This window comes from Aethalodelphis obliquidens, unplaced genomic scaffold (genome assembly GCF_003676395.1).
Source record: "Aethalodelphis obliquidens isolate GAN/ISIS:26980383/991018 unplaced genomic scaffold, ASM367639v1 scaffold24, whole genome shotgun sequence".
In the NCBI taxonomy this organism is placed as follows: Eukaryota; Metazoa; Chordata; class Mammalia; order Artiodactyla; family Delphinidae; genus Aethalodelphis; species Aethalodelphis obliquidens.
In genome coordinates, this window is record NW_020837968.1 from 21,766,836 (window position 1) to 21,778,829 (window position 11,994).

At 37.8% G+C, this 11,994-nt stretch overlaps 1 protein-coding gene and 1 non-coding gene across 4 annotated transcripts in view; both read right to left on the reverse strand.

The window, feature by feature from the left end:
* Positions 1 to 11,994, reverse strand: part of DRC8 (dynein regulatory complex subunit 8) — a 129,074-nt gene that overhangs the window by 11,743 nt on the left and 105,337 nt on the right. The gene's annotated exons all lie outside the window — the stretch shown is intronic.
* Positions 2,541 to 2,731, reverse strand: LOC113628696 (U2 spliceosomal RNA). The gene has a single exon (XR_003436188.1). It is a non-coding gene; the product is annotated as a U2 spliceosomal RNA (small nuclear RNA).

The window sequence follows — 11,994 nt, forward strand, 5'->3', positions numbered from 1 at the left end:
TTTCTCTAGTTGGGGCAAGCGGGGGGCACTCTTCAGCGCAGTGCACAGGCCTCTCACTATCGCGGCCTCTCTTATTGCGGAGCACAGGCTCCAGACGTGCAGGCTCAGTAGTTGTGGCTCACGGGCCTAGTTGCTCCGCGGCATGTGGGATCCTCCCAGACCAGGGCTCGAACCCGTGTCCCCTGCATTAGCAGGCAGATTCTCAACCACTGTGCCACCAGGGAAGCCCGATTATCATTATTTTAATCAATAGTGTACACACTTCTGATTCTATATCATGCAATGATACCTCCTCCTAAAAGAATCAATCTCTGGTGCTAAAATTTTGGACACATCCTCCATGACCCACCATATGGACCTAACTTTTTACAGAAGTTTGATCTTGCCTCCTATCTGTAAAATGTCACATGGAACGTGACGTGAATGTATTAAACTGCTAGGCTAATATCTTGTCCCTTGAGCCCTGGATCCCTGCCTAGAGGACAGGGTATGTGGATTAGCAGCAGTGATGTCTCCACCTTTGCTGTTCCCCTACATGCTTCTTGGACTGATAGGAGAGGGAGAATAATAGACAGCCACCAAACACCTCCCTCCTCTTCAAAAGACAAAAACAAACAAAACAAATATATCTTGTTACTACAAACATGAATGAGGCAAAGTAAGTTATAATCTAGTCTGTTTCATCTAAGAGAAAGGCTTATGAGCTTGAAAGGAGGTAATAATTAGAAAGTAACCTCAGTAGCATTTATGAATGCAAAAGAAATAAAACCTCTTTGCAGGAAGATCCTCAGCTTAGCCTTCAAGTACCATCCTGTGAATTCATCTTAATAGCCTGCCAGCAGGTGTCCGCCCTGATACACCTGGCTTCTCCTCCTCCAAAGAACTATGGTGATAGAGGCGACCTGAAGACACTGCTTCCTTGCCACACAAAGGGGCCACCTGAACAAGGCTAGCACAGTGCCTTCAGACAGTCCATAGTCTCTTTGCATCCTTGTGCCCAATACAGAGAAGTCTCAATAAATATGTAAATACTGTGGGATTTTTTTTTAAAAAGCAACATTTATCTAAGTCTCAAAGCATGAGGCAAATACTGTTTCTCACTCTACTTTGGTAAAAGTCAATTTTCTTAATCTGTTTTGCTTCTGAGGAAATTCGGGCACAGGGAAGTGAAGTGCCTATCTTGGTCCTCAAAGTCGGTCAGGTGTTCTGATGGGATCATAGCCCAGGGTTCTTTCTCCCATTCCCACAGTGAAATCATCAGGCCATCTCTTTTCTCATTAAAGCATTATTTATTTTAATGCTGAACTCACTGATAGGTATAATAAAACACAGTGAAAATTCATTTCTCCCCAGTGACATACAGTCAGTCAATAAACTGAACTATTTCATGCTTCAAGAAAGCAAGATAATACCAGTAGTTAAGATGGTTTATAAAGCACCTACATTTCATCTAGCTCCAGGTCACCAGATACGATACACATATGATTTTTTAAAACTACTTATAGTAAAAAATATAAAAACAAGGAGATAAGGAGATACTTCAAGTTCGACTTGAATACCACATATACCACATATACAAAACCTGACATAAATCAGGTTTCAAAACCAAAACACAAATACAATTTAGAAAATATTTCTCTACTTTGGATAGAATAAAATAATAACAAAAATTCATTGGCACTTGCCAATTATATTATTTTTACAAATAAAAAATCTTAAAGCTACCTACTTTAGAAAAATTATTTTCTCCAAACATTCCAGAGGCTGTTGTGTAAAAATTGGGATATGTATTTCTTTTGGGTTATAAGTCTCTTTCTTAGTACTGGAAGTATCAGAAAAGACTGAATCATCTTTTGGCTGGACTATCAGAGTCTAAGAATCAACAGGTGGCTAAACCATGTAATCAATAAGGTCCCTTCCAACTGTAATTTTCTATAATTTGAAGTGATGAGGGGAGTTCAGTGGCTGTCAAGCCATTAATTTCCCCATTTTATCCTCAGGTCAGGGTTGGGGTGGGGAGGGTAAGAGGCTCCAGCTACACTAACTGTTTCACACCCTTCAGTTTCATTTTCTCTCCATGGAGGCATTGAGTGTCCCTCCCTACTCCTAGTAGAGCCCTCTCCTATTTGACGGAGGCAGTAAGTATTGAAGCAATTACCACTAAGTTAATCCCCTACCCATTTATATCAAAAGCAATTGTTTAAAATATTGTTGCAATAAGACTGGAGGAAAAGCTCTAACCTGGGTTGAGATTTGGTTAGCACAATAAATATGCAAATACTGTATAAACTTTATTAGGTCCACAGATATATTTAAAATCACATTTATAACAACATGTTAATTCAAAAATATCACTGTTTTTTTTTTTTTTTTTTTTTAAAGTAGCAAAACCCAGCAGCAACCACCCGTGACAACATGCGGAGACGCGAATGCAGCGACCAACACGTGGACGCTGGACATACACGTCACAGTAGCACAAGGCACCAGCTACGCATCAGCCCCATCTTTCTTCTTTTTCCACAGCTTAGTTTCTCCCCAGAGGGAGGTGCACCGTTCCTGGAAGTACTGCAATACCAGGTCGATGCGTGGAGTGGACGGAGCAAGCTCCTATTCCAACTCCCTGCTCCAAAAATCCATTTAATATATTGTCCTCGGATAGAGGACGTATCAGATATTAAACTGATAAGAACAGATACTACACTTGATCTTAGCCAAAAGGCCGAGAAGCGATTATATCACTGTTTTTATATTTTATGAAGCAATTTTACTCAAACTCTCTATGTATCTTCAACAACATACCTTCTGGGTTTTTTTAATATTTATTTATTTAATTAATTAATTTATTTGACTGTGCTAGGTCTTCGTTGTGGCATGTGGGATCTTCGTTGCGGCACGCGGGATCTTTAGATGCAGTACGCGAACACTTAGTTGTGGCATGTGGGATCTAGTTCCTTGACCAGGGATCGAACCCGGGCCCCCTGCATTGGGAACATGGAGTCTTAGCCACTGGACCACAGGGAAGTCCCTAGACTTTCTGTTTCTAAGAGTTTGACTGCTTTAGATACCTCATGTCAGTGGAATCATTAAGTATTTGTCTTTTTTGTGACTAGCATTTTCACATATCATAATATCTCCAAGTTTCATTCATGTTATTGTATATGACAGGATTTCCTTCTTAAAATGTTACTTTTTAAAAATTAGATAATAGTATGGAAGAATCATCTTGATGTAATATTGAGTAAAAAAGATAAAATATTCTAGTTGTGTTTGAGTGATGGATACAAGAGAGACTCCCCTATGTTTTTCTTGCCCAATTTTAATCAGCATGTATTTTTTTAAATAATGAAATTTTTGTAATAACATGGAAAATCGTTGTGATATATTAGGGAAAAAAGCAAGGTTCAAAACTATATATACCGAACTGTACTATAAGATTACTGTCATGTTAAAACCATGTACAGGAAAATAATATGGGAGGAAGCGCACTGAAATACTAACAAGGATTGTATTAAGGTGATGGATTGGGGGTGTGGCCAAGATGGCAGAGTAGGAAGACCCTAAGCTCACACCTTCCCACAGGCACACCAAAATTACAACTACTTACAAAGCAGCTCCCTATGAGAATTATTTGAAGACTATCAGGAAAGACTTTTCACAACTAAAGATATAAAGAAGTAACCATAACAAGACAGGTAGGAGGGCTGGAGACACTGTATTGCCAGAACCCATACCCCTAGGTAGGTAGCCCACAAATAGGAGGATACTCACAATTGCAGAGGTTCCCCCCAAGGAGCAAAAGGTTCAAGCCCCATGTTGGGCTCCCTAGCTCAGCGGTCCTGCACCAGAAGATGAGCCCCCAGAATGTCTGACTTTGTGTATAAGAAAGCTGGAGGGCTGTAGGAAACAGAGACTCCACTCTTAAAGGGCACACATAAAATCTCACACACTCCGAACCCTAGCACAGAGGCAGTAGTTTGAAAGAAGTCTGGGTCAGACCCACTTGCTAATCTTGGAGAGCCTCCCAAAGAGGCAGGAAGCAGCTGGACCTCCAAGGGATGAAGACACTGGCAGCAGCCATTTCTGGGAGCTGCTTCTACCACAATGACACCAGCACTGGCAAGTGCCATGTGGAATCCTCCCTCTAGCATATTCGTGCTGGGAGCTTATCCACCCACCAGGGAGCTGGCAGCAGCCCCTCCCTAACGCCCCTCCCCAGGCCATACAGACAGCCTTGATGGACCAAGCCCTGCCCTCCAGTGGGCCGGCAGTGGTTGCCTCCCCTCACCAGGCTGCTCAGCCAACCACATGGGAAGCCTAATCCACGCTCCAGCAGGACCACAGCCACTGCAGGAGGCAGGGCCTTGCAGCCAACTGGGCTGGGGACCAGCCCCGCTTACTAGCATGCCCACAGTAGTCAGCCCTGCCACAACAGAAGGGCACACACAGCCACAGAGGGGGCATATAGCTCTGGTGACCAGAGGGGAGTGTGCTGCTGGGCCCCATGGGACTCTCCTACATAAGGCCACTACTCCAAGATTGGGAAACAAAACTGGCCTACCTAATACATAGAAATAAACAAAGAGAATTAAGCAAAATGAAGAGACTATAATAAGAGACAAAGAAGGACATTATATAATGATAAAAGGATCAACCCAACAAGAAGATATAACAACTGTAAATATATATTCACCAAATACAGGAGCACCTAAATACATAAAGCAAATATTAACAGACATAAAAAGAGAAATCAACAGTAATACAATAGTAGGGGACATTAACACTCCACTTTCATCAATGGACAGATCATCTAGACAGAAAATCAATAAGGAAATACAGACCTTAAATAACACATAAGACCAAATGGACTTAATTGATATTTATAGAGCTTTCCACCCAAAAGCAGCAGAATACATTCTTTTCAAGGGCACATGGAACATTCTCCAGGATAGAGCACATGCTAGGCCACAAAACAAGCCTTGGTAAATTTACAAAAATTGAAATCATATCAAGCATCTTTTCCAACCACAATGCTATGAGGCTAGAAATCAATTACAAGAAAAAATCTGCAAAAAAACACAAACATATGGAGGCTAAACAATATGCTACTAATCAACCAGTGGATCACTGAAGAAATCAAAGAGGAATTAAAAAATACCTAGAGACAAATGAAAGTGAAAACATGATGATCCAAAACCTATGGGCTCAGCAAAAGCAGTTCTAAGAGGTAAGTTTATACTGATACAAGGTTACCTTAGGAAACAAGAAAAATCTCAAATAAGCAACCTAACCTTACACCTAAATCAACTAGAGAAAGAAGAATAAACAAAACCCCAAGTTAGTAGAAGGAAAGAAATCATAAAGACCAGAGCAGAAATAAATGAAATAGACTTAAAAAAAAAATCAATGAAACTAAAAGCTGGTTCTTTGAAAAGATAAACAAAATTGATAAACCTTTAGCCAGACTCATCAAGAAAAAACGAGAGGGCCTCCCTGGTGGCGCAGTGGTTGAGAGTCTGGCTGCCGATGCAGGGGACACGGGTTCGTGCCCCGGTCCGGGAAGATCCCCATGCCGTGGAGTGGCTGGGCCCGTGAGCCATGGCTGCTGGGCCTGTGCGTCTGGAGCCTGTGCTCCGCAACGGGAGAGGCCACAACAGTGAGAGGCCCGCGTACTGCAAAAACCCCAAAAAACCAAAAACAAAAAAAACAACAAAAAAGAGAGGGCCCAAATAAATAAAATCAGAAATGAAAGAGAAGTTACAACTGCACACAGAAATACAAATGATCATGAGAGATTACAGTTTTATACCAATAAAATAAACAATCTAGAAAAAATGGATAAATTCCTAGAAACATACAATCTCCCAAGACTGAATCAGGAAGAAATAGAAAATATGAACAGACCAATTACCAGTAATGAAATCGAATCAGTAATTTAAAAACTCCCAACAAACAAAAGTCCAGGATCAGAAGGTTCATGGGTGAATTCTACAAAACATTTGAAGAGGAGTTAACATTTATCCTTCTCAAACTATTCCAAAAAAATTGAATAGAAAGGAACATTCCATGAGGACAGAATCACCCTAATACCATAACCAGACAAAGACACCACAAAAAGAGAAAATCACAGGCCAGTATCACTAATGAACATAGACACAAAAATTCTCAACAAAATGTAAGCAAACCAAATTAACAATACATTAAAAGGATCATACACCATGATCAAGTGGGATTTATCCCAGGGATGCAAGGATGATTCAATATTTGCAAATCAATCAATTTTCAATTTGATACACCACATTAAAAAACTGAAGAATAAAAATCATATCATCATCTCAATAGATACAGAAAAAGCTTTTGACAAAATTCAACATCCATTTATGATACAAACTTTCAATAAAATGGGTATAGAGGGAATATACCTCAACATAAGAAAGCCCAAATATGACAAACCCACAGCTAACATCATACTCAATGGTAAAAAGCTGAAAGTATTTCTTCTAAGATCAGGAACAAGACAAGAATGCCTACCCTTGCCACTTTCATTTAACATAATATTGGAAGTCCTAGCCACAGCAATCAGACCAGTGTACACAATATCACACTGTGCACAATACTACACAATATGTGTACACATAAAATACTGTCTTGATTACTGCAGCTTCATGTAAATCTTGCAATGAAGTAGTGTAAGTCCAACTTTGCCCTTTCTTGTCAAAATTATTTCAGTTGTTCTAGGTCTTTCACTTTTCCATTCAAATTTTAGAGTCAGCTTGTAAATTTCTTCAAAAAAGCTTGCTGTGATTTGGCTGAAAATGTACTGAATCTATAGATCAATCTGAGAAGAACTGCCGTCTTAAAAATATTGAGCTTTCTAATTCACAAACAGGTATATCTATGCATTTATTTAGATCTTAATTTCCCTCTATAATGTTTGCTGTTTTCAGTGTATATGTCTCGCCTTTGTTAAATTTCATTATTTCACTTTTTATGCTATTGTAAATGGAACTGCTTGCTTAACTTCATTTTTCTAATTGTTAATTTCTAGTTTATAGAAATATAATTAATTTTGTATGTTGACTTTGTAGCCTGTGACCTGGCTAAATTCATATATTAGTTCTAATGGCTTTTAGTAAATTTCTTAGGATCTTCTAGATGAACAATCATGTTGTTTGAAATAAAGACAGTTTTACTTCTTATTTTCCAAACTGTGTATTTTTTATTGTTTCTTGCCTTGTTGCACTGGCTAAGACTTCAAGTACTATGACGAATAGGAGTGATGAACATAGACATTCCTGATTTTAGGTTAAAGCATTGAGCTTTCACCACTGAGTAAGATGTTAGCCTTAGGTTTTTTTGTAGATGCCCTCAGCCAGGTTGAGAAGCTTCCTTTTATTCTTAGTTTGCTGGATATTTTTATCTTCAATGGGTGTTGAATTTTTTCAGTGTTTTTTTCTGTATTTATTGAAATGATCATATGGTTTATCTACTTCGTCCTGTTAATGTAGTAAATTACATTGATTGATGTTAAGCCAACCTTAAATTTCTGGGATAAACGCCACCTGCTCAAGATATATTACCCTTTTTAACATATTGTTGAAATTGATTTGGTAAAATTTTATTAAGGACTTTTTGCATCTATGTTAATAAGGTCTATAGTTTTCTTTTCTTGTAATATGATTGTCTGGTTTTGGTATCAGAGTAATACTAGCCTCAGAAAATGAGTTGGAAAAGTGTTCTTTCATATAATATTTTCAGAAGGGTTTTTGTATAGAATTGGTACTACTTCTATAAATGTTTGAGAGAATTCACCAGTGAAGTCATCTGAATCTCTAGCTTTCTTTGTGGGAAATTTTTAATTATAAATTTAATTTTGGTAATTGATATGAGACAATTCAAATTCTCCAGTTTTTCTTGGGTCAGTTTTGGTAATTTTTATCTGTCAGGGAATCGGTCCAGTTATCTAAGTTGCCAGATTTATTGCCATAAAGTTTTTCATAATGTTTCCTTATTATCCTCTTAAAATGTTTGAAAGATAATGATAACCCCTCCTTTATCTTTTTTTTTTTTTTTTTACACAGAAGTTACTCTTTAATTTTTGCTTCAAGAAGCAGGGATCAGTGACTACAGATCTCATACTATTAAGAATTCGTAGAAGGGAAACTTCATAATTAAATTGAAAGATTATTTTTAAATTTTTATTGAAGTATAGTTGATTTACAATGTTGTGTTAGTTTCAGGTATATAGAAAATGATAGATATATATATATACTCTTTTTCAGATTCTTCTCCATTATAGGTTATTACAAGATATTGAGTATAGCTCCCTGTGCTTTCCTTTAATCTTGACATTGGTAATTTGTATCTTAATGTCCTTAGCTATAAGTTTATCAGTTGTATTTGAAAAGGCCAGTATTTTGCTTTCTGTGATTTTCTCTGTTCATCTTGTATTTCACTGATATCTGCTCTTTATAATTTTCTTCCTTCTATTTATATTGGGTTTACGTTGCTCTTCTTTTTCTGGTTTCTTAAGATGAGAATTTAGATAATTACTTTTAGATCTTTTTGTCTTTTCTAATATAAACACTTAAAGTGCTAAACTGTCCCCTAAGTGCTGCTTTACCTGCATGACACAAAGTTTGACACACTGTATCTTCATTATTGTTCAGGGAAAAATATTTTCTAATTCCCCCTATGATTTCTTCTTCGATTCATGAGTTATTTAGAAGTATGCTGCTTAGGGACTTCCCTGGTGGTCCAGCAGTTAAGACTTCACCTTCCAATGCCGGGGATGCAGGTTCGATTCCTGGTCGGGGAGCTAGGAACCCACATGCCTCAGGGCCAAAGGACCAAAACATAAAACAGAAGCAATACTGTAGCACAGTATTGCTTTAAAAGTGGTCCACATTAAAAAATCTTAAAAAAAAAAAAAAGTATGTTGCTTAATTCCAAGTATTTGAGGATTTCCTAGTGATATTATTCTCAGTTGATCTCTATTTAATTCTTTTTTTTTGGTATCAGAAAACATATCTTGTATGATTTTAATTTTTAAAATTCTGTTGTGACTTGTTTTATGGCCCAGTACTTAATCTATCTTAATGAACATCGCATGTACACTTGGAAAGAACATGTATTTTGTGGTTGTTGGGGGTAGTGTTCTATAAATATCAATTAGGTCAGAATGGTTGATGGTGTTGTTTGTATCTTCTATATCTTTGCTGATATTTTATGTAGGTGTTCTATCAATTACTTAGAGAGGGTTACTGAAATCTTCATCTGTGATTGTGGAATTGTCTGTTTCTCCCTCTAATCTGTCCATTTCTGCTTTTTAAAAATACATTTATGATTTTTAAAACTTCCTGATGAATTGACCTTTTTTTAAATCACTGTGCAATGTAATAATCTCACCAACATTGGTATTATTTTCCCAACATCCTTTAGTTCTCCTTTATAATTACTTTAAATTCTCCATAATACCACTTAGGTTTGAACTTTAAAGGATGCAGACCTATAAATATTCTTTCCACTTGTACTAAAATGCCATTATCTCCTCCCAGCTCTTGCACACTGAAGATCCTAGACAGCTCTAAATTAATATTAAAGGAAGAATTGTTTAGTAAACTGTGTGTATGTTGGCAAAATTTTTATTAACCTTTCTTACAGTTGCTGGGTTTTGTGATATTCCACACAGGCAGAGATTATTTGGGGCAAGTGGCTAACTACAGAATATTAAGTGGAGGGATCAATGCTGAGTGATTTTTTAAATGATCTATTTCAAGAGATACATCAGATTTCAAGTTGATCTCCAGGAAGTGGAGGGCTGAAAGTTAGTATGCATCGACACTAAAATTCAAGTAAATGACAACTAAAGAACCACACACAGATTTCAATTTTTTATAGAAGAATTTAAAACATAGTCATTATTTCATTTCAGAGTAAATGAGGCAGAAACATTTCAGTTCTGAAACTATGACAAAGCATTTAGCAATATGACATTTACCCCTAGATGTTTACTATTATGAAGCTTTGATTTTCTAAATGTATTTGAATCATACAAATATCTACATGCTTTTTTCCTCTCAGTTATTTGGGAAACTTCAAAAAGGGTAGTCACACCCAAAGCTTTTTAAGCATTTGGCTAGAATTTAATCTGAATAAACTGTGTTGTGAGCAAGTATAGAAAAACATTTATGGGCTTAAACAGCTCAGTGATCCCTACTGGTCCATAACTGTTCTAAATATCTATAATTTTCAAAAGTTGTGTCAATGTACCTAAGAAAACTGTAAAGACAAAATAAAACATTGGGACTTGAGCACCTACTGTGGTTAACTACCCAAACCCACGGGGGCATTTTGGTAGAGAGCCACCTACAGAGCAAGCAAACCCAAACATGCACAGAGGGCCCACAAAGTAGCAGCTGATTCCTCACAGTTATTAAATTTAATCTTCATAAAAGCACTATGGTATTGTTGCATTCCTTTTGCAGATGTAGAACCAGGCTTTGAAAGATTAAGCGGCTCACCAAATGCGACATGGTCATAAGTGGTAGCTATGGGATTTGAACCTAGATCTCCTGACACTAGATGTGGTATTTGCTCTACTTTGCCAGAGAAACCTACAGATCAGGAGTTGGCAACCTTTTTCTGTAAAGGGCCAGATCCTTTAAGCTTTGCAAACTATATGGTCTCTTAACTCCGTTCTTGTAGTAAGTAAACAGTCATAGATAATATGTAAGTAAATGAGTCTAGCTGTGTTCCAATAAAACTATTTACAAAAACAGGTGGTGGACTGGTCCAGGGGTTGTGGCCCAGGGGTTTTGGCCCAGGGGTTGTGGTTTTCTGATCCCTGCTACAGATTAAAACATACAAGCAAACCATAAAAGAATTAGGCTCTAAAGTTTCTCATCTACTGACTTTCAGAGACATTTTCATTACTGCTCCCTTACTCTACTCAATGACACACAATAATTATGATTTCACTATAAATTCATCTTCCAGTTCCTAGGTCTTCCACAGTGCCAACTTTCCTCTCTCTAACACAAATTCTAGCTTTGATGATGATCACTTTACGGGAGTGATCAAAACCTTTTTTTTTAAACAGTGAGGACCAATGAAGGAAAACAGATTTTTTCCCCCTCTGCTCAGTAATAATACCTTTACTGGATCCCAAAATGAAAAAACAATTTCCTGCTTTACTGAATACATTTAAATGCTAATGAAAAGTTGGTACTGCTTTTTAGTTATCAAAATGCTAACATGGAGCAACAGAGTCATCTTTCTAATCTTCCATGTGCTTTAGGATTCAAAACATGTCTTTTTTTATTTTTTTTTTAGATGTTGGGGGTAGGAGTTTATTAATTAATTTATTTATTTTTGGCTGTGCTGGGTCTTCGTTTCTGTGTGAGGGCTTTCTCTAGTTGTGGCAAGCAGGGCCACTCTTCATTGCGGTGCACGGGCCTCTCACTATTGCGGCCTCCCTTGTTGCGGAGCACAGGCTCCAGATGCGCAGGCTCAGTAGTTGTGGCTCACAGGCCTAGTTGCTCCGCAACATGTGGGATCCTCCCAGACCAGGGCTCGAACCCGTGTCCCCTGCATTAGCAGGCAGATTCTCAACCACTGCGCCACCAGGGAAGCCCAAAACATGTCTTCTTATACATTATTTCATTTATCTTTGAAGCAAACTCTGAAGTAGGTGTCATTATGGAGAAACTGATATTTACAGAGGTTAAGCGACTCACCCAGAGTCACAACTCCTTCTCTTCTGTGTAACACTAAAGAAGCAAGTACTGTGCTGGGTGCAAGGAAGGAGATAGATAAAATCACACTTCCTTGCCTTTCTCCTTATCCTCTTTGTTGATCCCTGGCCTCCACGAAAACCCACATACCTAGATAAGCAATTCTGAAAAGATTCTTCTCCTGGTGGTTGCCCAGGTAGTTTTTTATTCCCTTCAGGCCTCTGCCTTGTTTTTTTTTTTTTTTTTTTTTTTTTTTTTTTTT